This window comes from Lygodium microphyllum, chromosome 4 (genome assembly GCF_053477565.2).
Source record: "Lygodium microphyllum isolate KBCC chromosome 4, Lygodium_microphyllum_v1.1.10, whole genome shotgun sequence".
Taxonomy (NCBI): Eukaryota; Viridiplantae; Streptophyta; class Polypodiopsida; order Schizaeales; family Lygodiaceae; genus Lygodium; species Lygodium microphyllum.
The window spans coordinates 47,302,311-47,323,065 of NC_141138.1; positions in this window are offsets into that span (position 1 = coordinate 47,302,311).

Below are 20,755 nucleotides of genomic sequence, written 5' to 3' on the forward strand. Positions count from 1 at the left end.
ACATGTATAGATATCACATAAAGCCGTAGACATAAAATCACATCCTTTTCTTCACTTCTCTTTAATCAAGGTAGTCTAGATTCATTCCTTTCTCACACCATCTCTTAATACATGGAATTTGAGAAGAAATCCAATCTTCACACTAGTGCCCATCGTACAAGCTCCTTCCCAACCCTTATGCATAAATAAAAGTATGCTTGAAGTTGTTGGTCAACATTCTCTAGAACGAATGCTTCAAAAAGAAATGAAACTTGGGAGTATACCATGCATATCAATTCATACAATGCTTACTAAAAGTATATGAACACATTAAAAATGATTGTGCCTAATGCATTCTGATCCGAGAAAATCACAAAAAAATATTTGTCTAACATTTTGTTGATTTTTTGTACATTTGGAGCTTTGAAATAAAGAAGAGGGTGGGAACAATCTCTTGGGAAATCCAAGAAATCACTGGATGAAAATATTTCATGGACCGGTTTACCAAGGGGGGGTGAAGAGTAAAGATCAATGGAGGAAGGTGAAGGGAAAATGTATAATGTGAAAAGGAAAGATATGAAATGGATTTGGAGCCATCCAAAGGGCATGTGAGGCTCATAATGTCATGACTTTGGAGCCTTATGACAATTCAACCAAATGGGACCCTTCTTGGAAGCATTAGTGGAAGAAAAATCAGGAACATGATTTTGTAAGATTTTTTAAAAATACTTCCACTCCGATCCAAAAAACTTTTCAACATGAAAGTTGTAGCGCGTGAGCTGAAGTTTTGGCTAGTATTTTTTTATAATTTTTTAGAGCTACGAGTCGGGAGATATGGCCAAAATGGTGGATGCCAACTTTTTCCAACTGCAGTGGAGACCACCTCCCAATTTAATACACATCCATACTTTCTTCCCCACACTTAACACTTCCATAAAACATCATTCATTAGACCCCCAACCCTTTCCCCTCTCTTATCCTCTCTCTCAAGCTAATAAACCATTAGAATTCCCCTCCTAAATCACCCTTAAATCATCCTTAGTTGTAGTAGTAATGTATGAACTCTCATTACTCTCTCTCTATTATTGCTAGATATGATCTTATTTTATGAAGATTCTCTATATTTTTTTATAGGAGAGCTCTTGGACTCAAGCTATGGGGGGGAGAATGGAGACAACTCACCTATGATGGAGCTTTATTAAGTACAAATTGGTCAACAAAACATCTAGATGGAGCTTCCACATTAGTGGAACCGCCTTAATGCAGCTTTGGTGGTGTTAATTCCTATTACATCTTAACCTCCTCCCTAAACACCCTCAAGGCCTATATAAAGAGGCCTTCTCCTTTGTAATTTGTAAGAAGAGAGAGAGCAAAGAGGCCTCCTTCAGCCCTATTGAGCCTTCCCCATTCTCCCTCATGAGCTTATGGAATTCCTTCTCTTACTATAGCTTATGTATGCTCTACAATGTAATAAGCCCATGATATTGGTGTCCATATTGTGTATATTGGTTATGTCCCGAGGGTACTCCATCTCTTAAGTTTATTGATTCATCTATTTTTTCGTAGTTCTCTCACTCTCACTCACTCTCTCCCTCTCTTAGTTTTCATCTCTTCTCCCTTACAATCTCCTCTCCCTCTTGCATAGCGTCCTAGTCCGCTCTTCCATGACTAGATGGTGCCCTTATCTCATTCACTTTGTGGCAGAAGGGAGTTTGGCATAGTATAGAGGCTGCCATACCGAATTTCCTTCGTCATAAATTGGTGCCCCCGCTGAGGACATTCTCATCCATGCGGGACGATACAACACATGGTGGTGCATCCTCTACAACAAGTACTCCAAGTGGCTCTTCTCCAACGCCTTCACCAACTCTTTTCGAAGCTAGTCGAAGTCCACGACTCCCACAATGGTCTCCCAAGGAAGCCCAAGAAAGAAAGTATGCCTATCAAATGATGGCACGTATGCGGGTAAAAGGTGTTCATCTTAAAAATTCCATTCTCTCACAATGGAAAAAATCATGTTGCCATCAATTGCTAGGTTCTCATAACTGTGGTGAGTGTTTTGCAAACAAAGTAAAGGCCCTACCGGGAGGTCCTCATCTCCAAATCATCAAATCCCTCTCTCTCTCTGGCCTAATCCACATCAAAGGAGGACAACTATGCATGAACGGTGTGGAGTTTTGTAGAAGTGCAAAGTATGAAGACTACCTTCAATTGTTGTTAGCTCGAAGGTTGGGTGTGGTTGAAAAGGTGGCCATCACACCTTATGAAATATATGTCGCCGAGGATGGACACACTAAGGCAAGAACAATCATTGGTGAGCAAATTCTCCGTATAGCAAAGTTGGTGGGATCCAAAAAGAAACATTCTGGGAAAAATCCTTCATAATTCAAGAAAGTGCATTCCCTCTACTCCCTTAAGTAGTTTCTACTCATGAATAATAATAATGGCCCGATTTTCTACACCTTCCAGTCTGTACAAAACATCCAAGTTAATGTATGCATCAGTAGGAAGATTTTCTTCCAACAGCGTCTTGTCATGTACTTTGGGGCTGAAAGATTAAGGGAGATTCTTGTATCACCAGAACCTATAATCTTCCCAATTCTAGACTACAATGCATCCTTCAATGTACATATCTGTATCCTATTATAATAGTTTCTCATGAATCACAACGAGTTGCATGGACCTATCCGTCCACTTGCTATGCAAACTGTGGATATTGTAGCCAGCACAAAGCTTAGATTCCAAGACATTATTAGAAGCATATTGGGGCCTAGACGTCTTGCTGAAATCAATGCATCTGTAAACCCATTCATCCTTCCCCTCATAAAATACAACTTAAGTCTAGACGTGTTCATCTTTGTACTCTACTAAGGCAACATGGCATTTCCAAGCTTCTTTGGGTGCAATGGAGAAAATGCATTGTATTTTTTGGACAACCTTGAGATGGTCTTCCTTGTCTCTGGGAGGGATGATGAAGCATTAAAGTTGAGGGCTTTTCCTTTGGTTCTCAAGGAAGAAGCTAGAATGTGGTTCCAAACTCTAAATCCAGCCCAAAGAGCTGAATGGGAAGGATTGAATGTGGCTTTCTTGCGAAGATTTCAACAAACTAATTCAGCTGAAGAGTTATGGCAACGGCTTTTGGCCCTCCATCAAAGTGATCCTTATGGTTATACAACTTATGAGGAAGGGTTTTTGAAGCTTTGGGGGCAGTGGTCAGACTCACTGAACCCTGGAGAGAGAGCTCCAAACTACCTTCAAAAAGATCGATTTATTTCAGGTTTGTATCCCTTGCTCAGGGAGAAGGTAAAGGTGAAATTTCCAAACACTTTTGAAGATGCTTTGAGAATCACTAGAGAAAAGAATCGAAAGATTTTGTACCAAGCCCAAGCTAGCCAAACAGGTTTGGGAAACAACATCACAACTATGGAGGCCTCTCAAGTTTCCCCAAATGTATCTAATGCACCAGGCCTTGTTAGAGGTCAAGAAGACATGATCCAATAAATAAACAATCTTACTAATCAACTAGAGGGTTTGAGAGTGAATCTTGTGCAAGGTGCAAGAAGACCTATCAAGGGGAATGGTGGGAATCGACCACAAATGCGGCGACAAGCAAGGGAGATGTTGTGTTACAACTGTGGAGAAAATGGACATGGCATGTACAATTGTCCTCACCCTAGAAGATATGATCACCTTGCCAGAGGTCCTCGACAACAAGTAAGCCCTCCTCGTGCTAGGAATCAAGAGCAAGAGCAGTCACGACCTGCAATTTTACAACCACCTTATGTTCAAGCTGAAACCCCTGCTGTTCAACCAAATGTTAATGTCATAAAAATAGAGGAGGTGGTTAGGGATAGAAGGCTCCAAGAAGAAATAGCAAGAGGTAATATGAAGATAGATGTAGTAGAGACCATGCCTATCAAGCGGGTACGTGTCCAGACTGAGGCAAGCAAGGAAGCAACCAATGAGGCAAGTACATCACGGGCACCTAGAGATGAAGGGAAGAAGAGAAAGACTCGAACTAGGTCTAAAATTGATATCTCTAACTTCCCTTTGGGTTCTAGGACACAACCTTATGATCTGGTAGCAGATGTGAGCTCTCAAGGGCCAAAAATTACTTGGCCACAACTACTTCATGCCTCTCCAAAGCTACGACGACAATGGTCAAAAATGGTAAGCACAAGGGCAAGGCAAGGAAAAATGGTTAGTGCAATCAAGGCATATGGACTCAAAGATATAGTGCCTATAGTGGAGGCTCAAATTAAAGGTCAACGGATTCGAAAAACATACATCGATAGTGGAGCAGAGGTTTGTGTCATGACAGAAAAGCTTATGCATCAATTAGGTTTAGAAGTAATGGAATCCTCAACCTTCAGGGCAAAGATGGCCAACAATGATGCGGTCACATGTGTGGGTGTAGTGAAAGCTTTAAGAGTTTCTGTTTTTGGAATCACTGCAGCAGTGGATGTTTATGTGATGCCAGTAAAGGGGGAAGGATATCCCCTCATCCTAGGGAGACCTTGGCTTATGGGCATCGGAGCTAGGCAAGATTGGGCAACAGGAGATCTGGAGTTGAGGCCACGTAAGGTGGGTGGCCACGATCAAAAGGTGGTTTACAACTTGAAGAGTGGGCGTCAAGAGAACCTTGAACTAGAAACGTCTGCCGATAAGTGGAGCTCAAGTGGATGTTCCTCATCAGTAGAAGAGGAAGAGAGTTCAAGTGGAGAGAGTGATAGCACTCTCAAAGTTATGGGCATCACCTTAAAGGAACCTACCTTATCAGAAGACAACCCAAGAATCCAAGGAGAAGATGTGTGGGATGCTAGCCTAGAGAAGATGATATCCAAGGATATAAAGGATGAAGAAAGGGAGGGTTATGTGAATGTTCTCAAGAAGCATGCATCATTGTTTATTTCTGATTATACTCACATTACAGGTGTCACTGTAGTAAAGCATCACATCCAACTCAAAGAAGGAAGCAAACCTATAGTGCAAAGATTGAGAAGACTGGGAGTTGTGCAACAGGATGCACTGTTGATGGAGGTGAAGAGACTCTTGAATGCAGGATTCATATACCCAGTGGAAGATTCAGAATGGGTCTCCCCAGTAGTAGTGAGGCCAAAGAAAAATAGTAAGTGGTGAGTATGCATAGATTACAAGCCAGTAAATGCTGCAACAAAGAGGGACCACTTCCCTCTCCCATTTCAAGATGAAATCTTGAATGAAGTAGCGGGACATGAGCGGTATACGGTGTGTGATGGCTACTCTGGCTACTTCCAGATTCGTATTGCAGAGGAGGATCAAAAGAAGACCACTTTCATCACACCATGGGGTTGTTTTGCCTTTCGGGTCATACCCTTTGGTCTCACAAATGCCCCAGCAACCTTTCAACGATTCATGAATATGGTTTTCCAACCTTACTTTGGTAAGTCCATAAGGGTTTTCATAGATGAATTTTGTATTTACAGCTCAAGGAACATACATCTACGCAAGGTTGATGAAGGATTTACTCGCTTAGCTAGGTTGGGTGGACAACTAAATAAGGATAAATGTCACATTGGGGAAAGCAAGGTTACACTACTAGGGCATGTAGTGTCAATTGAAGGAATTGAGGTAGATCCAAATAAGGTAGAAACATTGCTAGCTCTACCTTCCCCAACCTCCATCAAACAATTGGTCTCCTTCTTACAAAAGCTAAGATATTTGGGTAGATTTATACACTTACTCTCTCAGGCCATATACCCCCTGCAGCAACTGACACGCCAAGAAACACTTGTATGGAGTGAACAAAGTGAAGGACATTTTAAGGAGATAAAGAAAATGTTGGGGTCACTTCCTATAATCCTCCAGTCTTGTTGGGAAGAAACATTCTTTGTAAACCCTAGTGTGGGAGAAGAGGCCATTGGTGCTACTCTCCTACAAAAAGATCCAAAAACATCCTTCATGAGGCCTGTGTATTTTGCCAGCCGCCTCATGAAAGCCTCAGAGAAGGCTTATACTTCCATGGAACAACTAGTGTTGGCCCTCATGTTTGCAGTAACCAAATTTCGGCCATATTTACTTCCAAAGAGGTTTGTGATCATCACTGTGGAGGATATGTTTCCCTATGCACTACAACATATGGAAATCTCTAACAAAATAGCAAAGTGGGTGGTCCGACTTCAAGAGTTTGACTATACAGTGCAGGTTGAAAAAACAACTCGCGCATATTTGGCTGATATTTTGACAAATAGGTGCTATGAGAAAAATCTCATGGTGAAAAGAAAGAACCTTCCACCACCCCCATCCATAAAAACTCTTGTAGATGCTTATAGCCTCTACTTTGATGGTGCATACAAGAGAACTAAGGATAAGGCAGCCACAGGCATCGTTGTTTTCTCTCCTTTAGGAGAGAAAATCTATGGTGAAGGAATCATCTTGGAAGGTGTCCACTCTAATAATGAGGCAGAATATCAAGCTTTAATTCATGGTCTTTGTTGGTGTCTTAGTAATTCAATCGAGAGATTGAATGCTTTTGGAGACTCCATGCTATTGGTAAGGTAGATGCAAGGTATGTACATGGGCATGCAAAAATACAAACCTCTCTAGTAAAATGAGAGAGGCCAAATCTCTTATGAGAAGATTTAGGGAGGCACAAGTACATCATGTGCCAAGAGACCAGAACAAAGATGCCGACCATCTAGCATCATCAAAGCTGAATGAGTCAATGGTGGGAGCAGTGGCTATCAAACCCCCACTTCGACAAGGCAAGGAAGACTTAGAAGATATTCTACATCTCTTAGAACAAGGAGAAGCTCCCAAACACCTGACTCAGGGAGAAAGACAGTGGCTAGCTCGGAAGGCTACAAGATATCGCATAGTAAATGACAGTTTGTATTGTCTTGGTAAGGATGGTGTGCTTAGGAAAGTGCCGTCAAAATGGGAAATTGAAGAAATCTTAAAAGCTTTCCATGATGATGTGTGTGGAGGCCACTTTGCACAGGACATCACAAGTAGAAAGGTTCTACAAGCCGGCTTTACTTGGCCCAGCCTACACCGAGATGTCAAATATTGGTGTCAAACATGTGAAGAATGTCAGAAATCAGGACCACGACGGCTCATAGCAGAACCCCAAACCCCAATCAAGGTATATGGACCCTTTGAGAAGTGGGGAATTGATGCCATAGGGCCTCTACCACGCAGTCCATCAGGAAAAGAGTATATTATCATGGGGGTAGATTACATGACTAGATGGGCCGAGGCTATGCCAACTAGAAGAATCACTGCTAAGGAAGTGAGTAAATTCATCTTTGACCACATTTGTTGTAGGTTTGGTACCCCTCTTGAAATACTATCAGATAGAGGACCAGGGTTTAGAGCTAATGTGGTGGGTGAACTCATGCAAAAGCTAAGTATTCAACGACAACACTCTACCCCTTACTACCCTCAATGCAATGGATTGGTGGAAAAGGTAAATGGAATGATTTGTAAAATCATCAGCAAACAGGTACATTCAAGGCCCCGGGATTGGGACAAGCACCTTAGTGGAGCTCTATGGGCTTACAGAACCTCCTTCAAAACCATGTTAGGGTTCACACCTTTTCATCTAGTTTATGGACAAGAGGCTCTTTTGCCTATTGAGGTGAAATTAGCTAGCCTTCGAGTATTAGGTGGCACAGTAGGCTCTCAAAAGGAGAAGTTACATCAAAGATTACTAGACCTAGAGAGGCTACAATTGGATCGTGAAGAAGCCATCAACCACTACTCCCAGGAAGCTGAGAAGCGTAGAGAAAATTTCAACAAGAAGCTAACAGATAAAAACATCAAGGAGGGATCTTTAGTGCTTCGATATGACAATCGCTTTGATAAAAGAAAGGATGGAAAGTTTCTCTACCGGTGGGAGGGACCGTTTTGGGTCACAAAAGAATTCAACAATGGCTCCTACAAACTTCAAGACATTGAGGGAAAAGTTCACAAGACCAGTGTAAATGGATGGCGCTTAAAACCCTATCACATCAGGGTGGGGTTAGCTCAAGATACCAAAGAGTGTCTAGAGGCATAAATACCTCTAGCCAGGTTGGGGAGGGCTATATGATCCGAGAAAATCACAAAAAAATATTTGTCTAACATTTTGTTGATTTTTTGTACATTTGGAGCTTTGAAATAAAGAAGAGGGTGGGAACAACCTCTTGGGAAATCCAAGAAATCACTGGATGAAAATATTTCATGGACCAGTTTACCAAGGGGGGGTGAAGAGTAAAGATCAATGGAGGAAAGTGAAGGGAAAATGTATAATGTGAAAAGGAAAGATATGAAATGGATTTGGAGCCATCCAAAGGGCATGTGAGGCTCATAATGTCATGATTCAACCAAATGGGACCCTTCTTGGAAGCATTAGTGGAAGAAAAATCAGGCACATGATTTTGTAAGATTTTTTAAAAATACTTCCACTCCTATCCAAAAAAACTTTTTAACATCAAAGTTGTAGCGCGTGAGCTGAAGTTTTGGCTAGTATTTTTTTATAATTTTTTGGAGCTACGAGTCCGGATATATGGCCAAAATGGTGGATGCCAACTTTTTCCAACTGCAGTGGAGACCACCTCCCAATTTAATACACATCCATACTTTCTTCCCCACACTTAACACTTCCATAAAACGTCATTCATTAGACCCCCAACCCTTTCCCCTCTCTTATCCTCTCTCTCAAGCTAATAAACCATTAGAATTCCCCTCCTAAATCACCCTTAAATCATCCTTAGTTGTAGTAGTAATGTATGAACTCTCATTACTCTCTCTCTATTATTGCTAGATATAATCTTATTTTATGAAGATTCTCTATATTTTTTTATAGGAGAGCTCTTGGACTCAAGCTATGGGGGGGAGAATGGAGACAACTCACCTATGATGGAGCTTGATTAAGTATAAATTGGTCAACAAAACATCTAGATGGAGCTTCCACATTAGTGGAACCGCCTTAATGCAGCTTTGGTGGTGTTAATTCCTATTACATCTTAACCTCCTCCCTAAACACCCTCAAGGCCTATATAAAGAGGCCTTCTCCTTTGTAATTTGTAAGAAGAGAGAGAGCAAAGAGGCCTCCTTCAGCCCTATTGAGCCTTCCCCATTCTCCCTCATGAGCTTATGGAATTCTTTCTCTTACTATAGCTTATGTATGCTCTACAATATAATAAGCCCATGATATTGGTGTCCATATTGTGTATATTGGTTATGTCCCGAGGGTACTCCATCTCTTAAGTTTATTGATTCATCTATTTTTTCGTAGTTCTCTCACTCTCACTCACTCTCTCTCACTCTCTCCCTCTCTTAGTTTTCATCTCTTCTCCCTTACAATCTCCTCTCCCTCTTGCATAGCGTCCTAGTCCGCTCTTCCATGACTAGGTGGTGCCCTTATCTCATTCACTTTGTGGCAGAAGGGAGTTTGGCATAGTATAGAGGCTGCCATACCGAATTTCCTTCGTCACATTCCAACACTAGTGCTCCATGAAAATGCATATACAAAAAAGTTTCATTGTTTAAGAAACGTTGGTAAGGTGATATGACTTAGTACCAAGGTCAATTGACTTGAGCTCAGATATGAAAATCCAAGAGAATATTGCAACAATCCTAAAAAATGCAAGGGAAGTGACAAACCTAAGTTCAACAAAATGGTCTTTAGTTAGCTTCACTAAGCATTTATGCCCTTAGTTCATGGCAGAAGTGTCAATAGGTATAGCTTTTCTCTGTTAAACATCTACTTAGAGTTATTAAGGTCCTTGATAACTTCAATAAAAATTCCTAACTCTAATCCCCCTTTCTCAACTTAGAAACTATTCATAGACTCCCTTAACTCATTGAATTCTCTCTCTCTCTCTCTCTCTCTCTCGGTAAACCAATATGATTCCCAACTTTGACACTTATTGGTGCTAGGTAATGACTAAATAATCCAATTGACCTAGCCAAAAACCTTCAACCAACCACTCATCGTTTTACAATAATCCTTCAAAGTAAGACTATCACATGTGAATAGTGAAACATTTGTGTTTCAGAAGCTTCACAATATCATGCATGAATTTAGGAAGAAATGACATAAAGAACCCTCTTAATATCTCAAAAACCAATTTCCATCAACACAAAAGACAATAAAACATTATGAACACTTTCTTAGCAAATAATTATTAGGAAGACATACTATGCGGCCCTCTAAAAATCACCTTCACCTTATGGTGTTAAGAACAATGAATCAAGGTCAAAGTATCAAACATAATGCATCCATCAAAGGTCTTGACCATCTTGAAATATATCCACATCCTACTTATTTGTGGGAAGGGACACACACATGTTATTCTTGGTGTATATAGACCCCATCAAGCATCGAAACACCCCAAAACCATGATGATAGAGAAACCAAGCATTTAAAAAAGACAAACCCAAAGCTTCTCCTATTTTAGGACATCAAGACACAATGTATGAGATACATGCTTCTACATCCTAAACACATCATAAGCCTATCAATATAATCTTATACATCTTTGTGTATGAATAAGTTATTGGATCATCTCTATTTCATATTGTGACAAGAGACGTTGTCACTTATCTTAGCAAGCTTCCATGCCATCCATTTGAGTTGGATATGCTTGCCAAGATCCTTTTTTTTTAACCTAGAGCCTTCCCAAGATTCCATGTTGAAATCCACTTGTGAATCAAAAACTCTCCCTATACATATATAATAACGTTAAAATTTTGTTTAAAACCAAATAGATGCACACTCTAAACATAGCACAACATTCAAACTAGGAAGTTGTCTACTACTCAGCTGGTGATTGAGAGGAGGGTGTAAGAAAAATGAAAAATAAAAAAACAAACAAATCAAATGACATGAAATTGGAATTTTATTAATTCATATTTACATCATATTAATGTTATTATGAGTCCATTAATTTTTTTAATATTATTCTGTTGACAATGTATAGATGGTAGGATTCCCAACCCCACCCATGAAGATAATTCATCCTAAGTCCAATTTCCTAATGAATGACCTTAGGAAAAAATGTAAGATCATCTTTATCACAGAACTGTGTAACAAGGATGACTTGCAAACCATCATGTAGGGCCTATGGGACATTAAATTCCAATTGATGAAAATTTTTGAGGAGCTAGTAGGAATGGCATGGCTAAAAAGCTATGGAATAATGTGATCTACAACTTTAGGAAAAATATACAACAGACCTATGTACAAACTCTTGCGACTTCACAAGGGTTTGAACTCAATAAAGATGATTCTAATTTGATGTCATTAAGGAAGAAGAATGGCATGTAACAACTAAATTCTTCTGCCATATCTTCACCCATAACAAGCCAAACTCTTCCACAATGAAGATCCCTAAAAGACTTGTGGAAGATATACTCATGAATGAAGGAGATCATGATTAAAAATCTAAGTTATCTTTGGATAAAAGATGTTTATGATCCCATAATCAAGGCCAAGAAGAAAAAAATCACTCAAGATCCTAATGCAAGCTCCATTATGGTGAAGAGGATTAGTCATCACTTTTGTAAGTGCCCTTATTAGAGTGATCAATGCAGTGAAGCACCACCTATTCTAGGGATTGCCACATTTTGAAGAAAATTCATCACTCCACATGAAACAACATGTGAATAAGCACACAAAGCCTATCTAGGGAGCAAACTAGGAAGAGGAAAAAGGAACTAAGAGAACATGAAAAATAAAGCCAAACATCTAGCAAGAAGAAAAATAGTTAGGGAGAATAAAAGAGAATCAAGGGAGAGTGTGAGACATGATTATCTATCTCAGACTTTGATGAAGGGGATACCCTTGAGGAATAAGCAATAGTAGTCCATGCTACCAAAATAAGATGTAAGAATGAAGCAAAGATGTTGGAAGCTACGATGAGAAAGTAGACAAAATATGTTGAAACAAATCTCTTATAGTTAGATGCAAAAGTGAGACAGTAAATGAATCAAACACTCCCACATCAAATAGAGGAAATCATGATAGAAAAAATGAAGGTAAGAGATAGGCATATGAGAGCTCATAGAGTCAAGGTAGCTAAGCACTTAATCTTTCAACCCCAGTCCTAGTAACTCAAACGCCTATACATCATTTAAAAGGAATAGACAGCTATAGAAATCAAGAGTTGGAAGTTGTAGGACTTGGTGAACCAAAGCCCCTGAAGCTAGGATAATTTGCATCCATAGAGCCACCTAATATCATGTCTTGACAAACTATGTGGAGCCACTAGAATTCAATGAGTCAAGGAAGATTTTTTGATAATCTTCCTCAAGATTCACCATAAGCAATGAAGATATCACTGAAAATATATGAATGCTACATAAAATTGATCGATGCTTTGCAAGCCCCTAGTTAGAAGGTGTTTGACCATCCATTGAGTATGAAGGACGTAAAGTATAGAAAAAGGATCTAGAGAAGCCAATAAGGAAATATCAAGAAAGAAGGATAGACTTGGCCATATCATTTTATTCTAAAATCTCATTAGTGAAAAGTTTCTTCAAGGATCTACTCTTGAATGCTTATGCAAATATTAATCAAATCAGAGGAGATGGAGACCTTTTCAACTCCCAAAAGAACCAAGCTTAGAACTGAACGTTTGATATTAAAGCCTCGTAAAGTTTAGAATCTTCAATTAGAATGGTGTCACAATATTAGTGAATTTGGAAATCTCCCAATTCCCATTTTTTGAATACTAAAAAGGTGGCACCCAGATAACATGCCTATAAGTTTCTCAAAACCATATGATGTGACCTATCATTGGAAAGCACTTGAAAAATGGAGTCTATTGAGCTATAGAGCGCTCCATTTGGAGTTATAGTGTTCAAGTTATGGCAAATCCAAAGATTTGACCACGTGTCCCAAACTTATGGGAAATTCCCATATTCCCCAATACGGTATTGTGATATAATATATTGTAGTTTGATGACATTATAAGCTTAGCATTCAACTTTGTAGTGCATCACGACAGTGTTGATGTACTTCATTGTCCTTATCCTAAGAGACTCCACTGAACTATGAGAAGTGGTGAAAGACTATATACTTAAAAACGGATGTCTCCATTGCACCCTTCATCCACTCCATGAAGAATAAAGTTAAACAAATAGAAAAAATAAAAAAGAAAAATAAAATATAAAAAAAACTCCAACTTAGATAGGTGTATTGCATAATCACTGCAACTAAGTGTTAGATATGCTCAATGTCCCACCCTTATAAGGCACCCCCAATGATCCATGGTGCTCTAAGTTGTAAGGCCCCCATTCTAAAGAGAAGCCATGTGTGAGCCCAAATATTAGTGGGATCCTAACTTGTATATTAGATGAGGTCTATGTGATTAGATGACCTTTGTGGATCTAGCCTTTGGGTTAGATTGAGTAATTGTGTTGGTAGCAAATCAAGGCACACTACAAGCCCCTAGTTGGGCATTTTGGGGAAATACCCCTGACCTAATAGTAATGAGAATATTCCCTAGTCAACTAGTGAAGGTTCATAATATGGTTAGATAGGCTAACCAAACTACCTTCCCATGCTATAAAAGGAAGACCCCCGCGGGGTCCACTAGGGTTTTACCGTATGGTACCACGTGAGTGTAAGGGAGGGGGGTTATTTAAGGGAAGGAAGGTACATTTTATAAGATAAGGTCCCATAAATAGGGGGTAGATAAGGGGTATTTGCACACAGGTGACATCTACTTATTACTACTAGTGAATCCCCCATGGGAAGACCCCTCGCAAGCCATCATCAATCTATCTTTCACCCTATCAGAGTCCTTCTAACTAGCCTTAAGCTCTTTGCCTTGGATTTCCATCTAAGCTTCACAATGGAAGCACATGGATGGACAATCTATTTGTTTTGGAATTAAAGAAGTTACTATTCTAACCCAAAACCACAACCCACCCCGCCCTATCAAATTTGAGTGTTATGATTTCTCCAAATGTAGATATTCTATGAGCTTGGAAACCATGGAATGCAAATACATTATGTGACTTAGGTACAAGCTATTTTGATAGTGTTTTGGCCTTGATTTAGCACAAATGGTGAAATAAATAAGGATTCAAAACTTGGAGAATCAATTAGTCTTGGAGAATTCTTGTGAAGGAGAGAGAACTTAAGCTTCTAAAACTTAGACCAATAATCTATGTCACTAGATAGCTGGCAATGGTATACAAAAGACTTGATAGCTGGCAATGGTATACAAAAGTCTAGTGAGAAACTAGCTTAGAGGTATTATTGGATTTTTCCACCAATGTTTGATGGATTGGTAACTACCCTAAATACTCAAGTGAGACCCCAAGCTTTGATATTCAAGAAATTTTGTGTACTACTAATGTAGGAATGGTAGGTTAAATCTTGAGAAGATAGTAATAGTGGAGATGTTGCAATCTCCATCAATGCAAAATGTAAAGGTGGTTTCTCTGCCAATAGTGATAAAAAGAAGAAGAGTGGTAAGAAAAAGAGTGAAGGAGAGTGCTTCTAGTGCAAGAAGAAAGGGTATGTAATCACAAATTGTCATGCTAAGAAGATAGATAAAAAGAATAGTATCATGAAAACTAAAGAAAAGGAGACAATCAATATAAAGAAAGCAAAGTTGGACTCATTCATGGTGACGATTGAGGAAGTGTGATCCTCAACACAAGAAATATCTACCATTGATCCATGGGTATTAGATAGTGGTGCCTCCCATGACATGATCAACAAGAAAGATATATACAATTCTATGTAGCCTCTATGGAAATCCATCACTGTGATAGTTGGAATGATCTAGAATGCCATATTGAGGGGACAAGTACTATTTCATTTGTTGTTGCAAGTGGTGAACTCAATTTTTTTCAAATGTGGTGTATGTTCTAGAGATTAAGAGAAATTTGTTATCAGTTTCTTCCATAATTAATATTGGCCATGAGGTGATGTTTACTAAGATAGGTGTAAAAATTCTTAATAGTGCTAGTAAAGTGATCGGGATAGAAAAAAGAAGAAACAACTTGCATGAGCTAAGTGCTCTTATAGCCACCACTAGTGTGAGGACAAGTAAAGTGTAGCATAAAAGATTTGGTTAAATTAAAATTGTACTATTAAAGGAGATGCATAAGTAAGGTATCATTCCTTATCTACTTGCAGTAATTGAAATGAAAGAACCATGTGAATCTTGTATGATGGGAAAGCAATAGAAAAAGGTGTTTCCATAATAAATCAAAAACAAAGCAAAGGCTCCTCTAGAGTTGGTGCATGATGACTTGTATAGTAAAACACATACACAATCCTTGGGGAATCTTCTTATTTAATGTTAATCATTGAAAATGATAGTATGGAAGACTATACTTGTTTTATGATAAGGGTCAAGCTTTTTGGTAAGTTTAAAAAATGGCTAAAACTTATTGAGAATGAAACAAGAAAATGTATGAAGAAGTTTAGAACATAGAGTGGTGATGTGTTCATCTTAAAGGAGTTCGAAGACTTTTGCAAGAGCATAGGGATTAAGTGTCAATTGATGATGCTTCATACACCTCAAAAAAATAGCATTATTGAATGCCAAAATCCCACTATTGTGAAAATGGCAAGGTGTATGCTTAAGTGCTAATTGAAGATGCCTCATACACCTGAACGAAATGGCATTATTGAATGCCAAAATCACAACATTGTGGAAATTGCAAGGTGCATGCTTGAGGGCAAGGGATTGCCTAACCAGTTTTGTGTGGAAGCTATTAATATTGTAATCTACATCCTCAATTAGAGTTACACAAAGACTCTTAAGGAAAAAACTCTTCATAAGGCAAATGTTAGTAAAAAAATCATTTGTCTTGCATTGTAGAACTTTTGGATGTAGATGTTATGCACATATTCCAAAGAATAAGAGGAATAAGTTAAAAACCAAAAAATACAATATGTATCTTCTTGGGTTATAGTGGTGAGAAAAAGGCTTACAAATTATATAATCATAAGATATAGAAGATCATAATAAGCTATGATGTGGTGTTCAAGGATTAGCCACATATAGTGGAGGAGAAGAATGCAAGTTATTCCACTTTATCATCCAACAAAAAAGTAGTCCAATATGAACCTACCCCAATAGCTATTCCTAACCTCAAGGAGAAGGAAGCATTGTCTTTGGATAATGAGGAGAAAGTTCACCAACTTGTAATCACACTAGAAACACCATTACTGTTGTGGGTGAAGTAGCTCTATGATCATAGTAATCCTATGCCTAGAACTATTGAGAAAAAGAGAGACCAAGGAGGTCTCAGAGAATAGAGAAGCAAAGAAAGGCTTCTACTCACATAGTCAAATGGCCTTTATAGTTGAGATTATGAGAGAAGTAAAGAATCCATTAGACTTGGAATAAGCACTTGTCAATCTAGGACAAAAAGAAGCTATGCAAGTTGAGTATGACAATATAATAAAGAATAACACTTGGGAGCTAGAGGATCAACTAGAAAAGATGAAAATTACTAGTACCAAGTGGGTTTGGAAGGTAAAGTACAAGGTTGATGATGGTAGCTTAGAAAAGTACAAAGCCAATTTAGTTTCCCAAGGATTTCCACAAGTTGAAGGATTTGATTTTCAAGTATCATTTATTCCAACTACCAAAATGACTACTATTTGCATAGTACTTGCAATAGCTACTCACAATAAGAAGTGGCCAATTTACCAAATGGACATTAAATCCACATTATTAAATGGTGACCTCAAGGAGGGGTTGTACATGGCTCAATGTCGAGACCTAAAATGACCCTGATAGTGGCTCACCACACACTCAAGCTCATTGATGCACCTCACAAGACCAACCCCACGGCCTTGAAGCCATGAGCAACTCACCAATAGACTAGCAAATCTCTCTCTAAACCTTGGCACACTGCATTGTAGCCCAATCTCCTAACTATCTGTATCAAACTCCAAGAAAGAGTGCCCAACATACGGTGTCTAATATACCATATAAATGTAATGCATGCTCCTCCTTGGCTGATTGCTATGGCCTCTAGATACAATCAATCTACTTGGTTAGAGATTGGACTCGTTGTTGTGCCACTACACGCACACAGTGTAAAAAATTCTAGAGTGTGGCTTTCTTATTGATTTAGAGAGCTGATACCATTTTAGGCATTAGTGTTAGTATCCATGGTTCAAAAATATTAGATTTTTGGACAAGTTTTAGCCCATTTTTTATATTTTAGATATCATCTCTTATAAAAATCCATAAAACTATAGATAACTTCTAGATTAGGATGACATGTAAAAGAAAGTATGTAGCTTTTAGCCAATTTGAGAAAATTTTATGTAAAAAGAGAGATTGACAAAATCACTCGATGCGCGATCACTATTTTCAAGCAGTGAACAGTACTCCAAAGAGGGAGATGAAGGAGTGATATGGCAGAATTCTAGCCATGTGTGCTGGTATTTTACCCCCCTTTTGAAGCCAATAGAGGCATCAGATTGGAGATCTAAGCAGCATAGAGGAAGGTATTATTTTATACAGGTTTTTGTCTATTAGAGTTATATATTCTCATAATGCTAAAAGAAACTGACAGGCTTCATCTCTATTAGTATTCTTCTACATTTTCTAATTATTTTTTGGATTATTCTTCTATGTCTTCAATTTATTTGAATCCCTTCTCTTCCATCTACTCCTCTCCTTGAATTTACCTTCACCCTACTGTCTCTTACCCTCGTGGTGGACTCTCGACACCAAACGCACCGACACCGTGTTAAGGGAAGTTTTTGCTATCATCAGAGGTGAATTTCGGAAGATATTTGGGGACTGATTTGGGACTGATATCTTCACCCATTTTTAGAGAATTAGCTACAACATTGTTCTTTTAATTCATTTCTTACTCTGTAGAAGACATCTTGTCAAAATATGCAAGTATTATGTGCCCTTATGGCAGGGCAATTTTTGTAAATCACTCATATATGCTTTTAGTTGAATTAAGAGGATCTTTTTCTCTTATTTCTTGGCTGTGGTAACGTATCCTTATCAAGAAATCAATTTGAAGCTCTCTTGAAGCAAGTCTCTTTGCCCTACAAGCCTTGTAATTGACTCATAAGCTTTTGTCCCTAATAGACTACATTGAATGTAATCATGCAAAGTTAATTCATGCTACAGCATCATGTATGAATGATGAGATGCATAGTTGTTTATGATACATGACAACAGATTGTACTTGATTTTATAATTTTTGATTGCTCTTATAGTTAAGAAAACAAGCTTGATTTGAGATAATACTCTTGTGATCTTTGCTAAGAACATGTAATTGGAAGCTCTATCAACATATTCAAGAACTTGGCTTGAAACCTTCAACCCTTCTCTTATCTCTACCATCTTTAGAGTCTAAGCTCTTGAACCCCCATACATTCTTCTCTTGCCAAACCCCTGTGGTGACCTTCAACCCTACGCGTTGTGACATTGGTGAACCCGACGTGAAGGTCGGTGCAAGAGAACTCTAAGATGGGGGATTCTTCAAAAGATACTCTACAACAATTGGTGTGCATACTGCAGCAGACTTAGCAACAACAAATCCAAATGTTACAACAACACAACAACAACAAAGGCAAGATGAAGAGAAGATTGATTACACAACTACCAAGTCCCTAGAGGAAGTTGGGCAGAAATTAAAACAATTTAATGGTTAAAATGTCTTTGTTTTATTCACTTGTATGTTGAGAAAATGCTCTTCTTTGGTGTACCGCAACATGCATGGAGTCGCTATTTTGCCATACTAGCCAAGCATGGTCTTCAAGAAAGAATCCATCGTCTTTTTCAGCAAGATACGGATTGGGCTGCATTCAAAAAATCCCTACCCGAAGAATTCTTCTTAGAAGACTTTGGCCTAATGACGAAGAAAAGTTTCACTGATTGGGTTGAGAAACCCAACAAAGGTTTATCTGCACAACAGCTTTATACCATGAGTTCAAAAGTAAATTTGGACAACTTGGTGCTGAAGACCAACAAAGTATGGGCGGTCAAAAGATTGAATTATTCATTAAGACTGTAGATCCCATTCTGCAAGAGAAGCTTGTTGATTGCCTAGAAGATGCTATCTCCAAATCAGGAGTCAAGACTGCATGGACAAATGTTATTGATGCAATTAACATGATTTCTCAAAGAGAGCAGATGCGACTAAGATTGGACTCTACTTTAACTTCAACAACTCCATTGATGGAGCTTGTTCCACCTTCAAAATCCCCTATTTCTTTGACTAATCAACCAACTCTTTCTTCTTCTGTTCCTTCTAAAAATGATGTCATGGATGAACTCATTAAAAGCATGCGTGACCTTCATCTGAATCTTACAGAAATTAGTTCCAAGGTGGAGAAGGTGGATGTCAAAGTTGAAGAATGAGGACATTCATCAACTCAAAGACCCATGAGAGAAGGCTTTAAGAGGCATTGTATTTGGTGTGATAGCCAAACAACATGACAAGAGGGAGTGTTCTGCCTTCCATGAGGCTAAAGCACAGAAGTACATCTTTTGGAAAGACGAAAAAATTCATGCAACTGAAACTAGTCTTCCACTGGAGCCAAATTTTGGCAATGGTGGAATGAAGAAAAGATTAGAAGATTTAACTATAAAGAATGCCTATGCAGCAATTGATGCAACTACCTATGGACTGCAAATTAAGCCAACTAAATCAAGTTTGAAAGCATGTAAAGCTAATGTGCAATCTAAAGTATGGATGCAGGCACTAGATCAAATGAAACGTGGTAAAGCAGCCAAAGAAGCTTTGGCTAACGCCAATCAGTGCATTTGAGGAATAACTAGTTGGAAAGAACTGATAGATTCTTTTTTTGCCTTTGCACAGTTGACTGACGTCAATCATAAATAAGTCTTGATTGAAGAAAAGATAAGAAGAGAAGATGAACCAAGGCCTTCCTCTTTTGGCCCTCTGAAATAGGTAACTAGAAGAATGTCTAAACAACCAAAGCTTGTTGAAAATATAACCCCAGATCAAGATATGGAAGTTGTGCCACAAACAAAGAAGACCGAAGGAAAGAAGAAAGGCAAGCAGCCAGGCTACAAATTGTAGCTTGACATAGAATCTACAACCGATCTCAAACGAGTCCTAGAAGAACGAATTCTGGGAAGAAAAATTGAATTCACATTAGGTGAAATTTTTGGAATTGCCAAACGTGAATTTCATGATGTAATTATTAATGTAATCAAAAGGAAAAGACAATATGTTGGTGATGAAGCTGAAGAAACAGTGGATGCTTTTTTGCAAGTTTTTCGAGTTTTTGTGAGGATGAAGAGAAGCTAACTTCACAAGAAATTCATCTTTGAAGCAGTTAAAGAATTAATTGTAGCAATTGAAGCTAAAGATAAAGAAAGCATGAATGCAAAAATTAAAGAAGTGAAAGCTGAAAATGTAATGGTCGGTTGGTCCAAACTAGTTGGCAACCCACCTCTCAGGCCGTCTATAGCACATGCATGAGAAGGAAGAGGTTCAGTTTATTCCAAGCAGTCAGTACTCCCATATACATTGGGCAAGAGCAACAACGAAGATAGTCATCAAAATTGGAGAAAAAGAAACACCATGTATTGCACTCTTAGACCATGGTTCTGAGATAAACGTCATGGCAAGGACTCTCTATGAAAGCGGCGGATGGCCCATAGATGTTGATCTAGGTTGGCAAATGAAAGCTGCAAAATACTCTTCTGGAGAGTTATATGATGTATGTCCTAATATGCATGCAACTATTGGAGACATAAAAGATAATTTTCACTTTTTTGTTCAAGACTCTTGTAGTTACCCTATCATTCTTGGGCAACCTTACATTTTT